The following is a 2,963-nucleotide window of genomic DNA, read 5'->3' as shown; positions in this document are numbered from 1 at the left end:
GATAAAGACTGCTAAGAGCCTATATCGCCACAGCGTATTTTTTATTTTATTGAAGCCCAGCGATAAGCTGGTTGATGTTTGGTCCGAGGAAGAAGTCGCAGTAACCGAGCTCATTTGGCCCAAAAACAGCGTAAGGAGAGTTCGCTGAGCGTTTTTAAACCTGTCAGTTGTGCAGAATCCCAACATGCCAGAGCTAGAAGAACGGGGTAGTTAATGCCACTATGAGAAACCCCAACCGTTGCCACTGTCGCTGACCTAGGAGTCGTCCAAATAAGAAGCAGAAGGCCGCAGCCCTAGCCTGGACAATGCCCCGATAAATCTATCATCCCTGAGGTAAGTACTATTGCCAAATTGCATGAACTTTGTCAATACTTTGCCCCTCCATTTAAAATATTCAGAGTGATAAATTGTTGGATTCGCGTATCCAGGGAGAAATCTCAGAAGGAACTCGTGCACATTCTGACAACAGTGAGTAAAATTGCTTTTTACGATTTGACTTAGCGTTCGATTCGAATTGCTGGCGTCCGAATCTTTTCAGTAATGGTGTACATCATCAGTCATAGATATCCACTTCCAGCATTGCAAATAGGATATACGCATTATAATGTAAATCTCTTTCACATTGCTCTTTTAATTGTCGCGAGTGCAGATTCGTGGTAGGAAGATGCTTTTTCTGGACCCGAAACTTAGCGGGCCGCTAGCGCTGATTGCTCAAACATCTCTTTTGAAGGTAAGGAGGGATATTGTCAGTGTTGTCTTCTTTTCATTCTGCTGCTATTCAGACAAACCAGTCTATCTGTAAACCAAAGACTCACGTTACTAGAAACGACAAAGGGAATAGGCAACAGCACCAGGAATGGGGGGCGGCGGGGTTCGGGCCCCCCTGCACTCTGCGGCCTGTGCACATAAGAGATAATTTAGTAAATCCAAATTCATCGAAGACCCAAAAGTTATCAATAACATGTAATTTATAAGGCACAATACTTGCTAAGGTTTTGCAAATGGGGTAGCAAGCTAAGTGGGCTTGATTGTGGGGAAAAACTCCACAGTTAAGTGCGCTTGAGCCAGAGGAGTTCTGGGATGGGTGACCTCCTGGGAAGTCCTGGTTACCGGGTGCAAGCCCCGGAAGTGATGATTGATGCTATGTGATTCGTTCTCCACATTTCACTAGTTTCAATCCCACTTCTTCACCCCTGTGAGCATCACCCGATGCAATGAGTGCAAAGTGAACTATTCAAAAATCATGAGAAATTAGTCAGTTACGACTACCTCTCATGGAAATGGGTCATACGTGAATGACTTACTTAACGCAGTTGAATCCCAAAAATGATATCTAACATGTAATTTTTCAATTCCATAAATTAGATGAATCAAATTACATTTGCAGTAAGCTGCCCCCGAAATTGGAATGACAAGGACTAAAGTGGAAGTCCGAAATATGAAAATGGACATCGAGATAGCTGTAATTCTGAATGCTGAAGCTGTAAACTAATGAGTTCTGCTTGGGAATAGCTTTTGCTGGCCACCATTAACAGTTCCCCACAAAAAAATCAGCGCAGTAAACTCCTTTTTTTCTCCTCATAAGAGGTAAATGACAAATTGAAACATGAGAGGGATTAAGTGTTTTTGGGTAGATATAATGGGTTTTGCAGTTGCACTCTAAGATATCCTGTTGGGTGTACACAGTGCTGTTTCTTTTATCTCTTTGTTATTATAAGTAATATTAACATTCCTGGTATCCCACGGAAGTAAGGTGGTGTGAAGAAGTCATTAGTTTCTATTTTCTCCACCTTATCATTCAGGAGTGTGTTCAGATTGATATTGTAACCACATTATGAAAGTCTCGGTGATAGTGACATTGCCAAGTCATTTGTGATGGTTTGTATTGACTCTGAAGAAGAGCAATTCAATTAAGCATTGGTCCTGCTTACTAATGGTGCTTGTGCAAAATTTTACAATAGGCCAAGGAGATTGTGTGCATCATTATTCATGACAGTAACACTCCTCAAGCTGAGACAAAAGATATACGCAAAACAAATATCCTCTAGAGAGAAGTTCTTATAGCTCTTGCAGTTTTCCATAGCACGAGCATGCTTCTGTTGCACCAGTCATATGCCTTGGCCCTTGACCAATAAGTGGAGCAAATGTGGGTAGAAGAAATGATTGAGGTGATTGCTGTATCCACTCTCTTTTATAGGAGTCAACAAGGTGGTTGTTGCTGGTCACAGTTACCATGAACTACAATCACGATGATTGAGGTGATTGTTGGCATCAACAGCCTTGTTTAGTTTTGTTCTCCCAATCAGGTTTCACTCATGCTGGTCACCCTTTTGAATTTGCCATATAATGTCCTATGAGATTGAAAGTGTCTCTTAACTGATAACTTGCTGTGCTTTGCTTTAACCTCATTGAAAGTCTTATTGCAAAAGTTATATGAATTGTAAGAAGTTTGACTGGTTTATGGATTTTTTTAAAAGAACTGCATGACCTAGAACTTATCTTTTGCAATTAAGCTTAGCTTAAACTTGCTGTTGGGCACTATCTTATAGCTATGTGTTTGTGGAATGCAGGAGCATGGGGTGGAAAACTTGCGCCATCTTTCGGCTGATCCTATTCAGACTGATTGTAAAAGTATAATGTACCTTGTTCGGCCTCAAGTTAATTTTATGAAGATGATTTCGTCACATATTCAGCACGATACTAAGCAAAATCTTCAAAGAGAATATAGTGTGATCTTTGTTCCACGCCGCACTATTGTTTGTGAGAAGGTGGGCCATTTCATCTTTCCTTTTGTTCTAATGGAGAGGTGTTATTACAAAAATTGAATTGTTTATTCCCAAGTTACATGACACAGATACAAGATACCCATGTTTGATATGAGGTATGTAGACCCCCTAAAACAGGATATATGTATACACAATTTACAATTTTTATAGAAATGAAATATAGTTAACAATGAGACA

At 40.3% G+C, this 2,963-nt stretch overlaps 1 long non-coding RNA gene across 1 annotated transcript; it reads left to right on the top strand.

Moving 5' to 3' along the window:
- Positions 1-275: 275 nt before the first annotated feature.
- LOC149206447 (uncharacterized) lies at positions 276-2,733 on the top strand. The gene is made up of 4 exons (XR_016251926.1): positions 276-333; positions 429-468; positions 650-730; positions 2,571-2,733. It is a non-coding gene; the product is annotated as an uncharacterized LOC149206447 (long non-coding RNA).
- The last annotated feature ends 230 nt before the right edge of the window (positions 2,734-2,963 follow it).

Source organism: Pinus tabuliformis, chromosome 1_2, assembly GCF_031772625.1.
Source record: "Pinus tabuliformis cultivar Carrire ecotype Pingquan chromosome 1_2, CPIR1, whole genome shotgun sequence".
NCBI classification, from domain to species: Eukaryota; Viridiplantae; Streptophyta; class Pinopsida; order Pinales; family Pinaceae; genus Pinus; species Pinus tabuliformis.
Note: the sequence above shows the minus strand (reverse complement) of the source record. Positions and strands in the feature narration are given on the sequence as shown.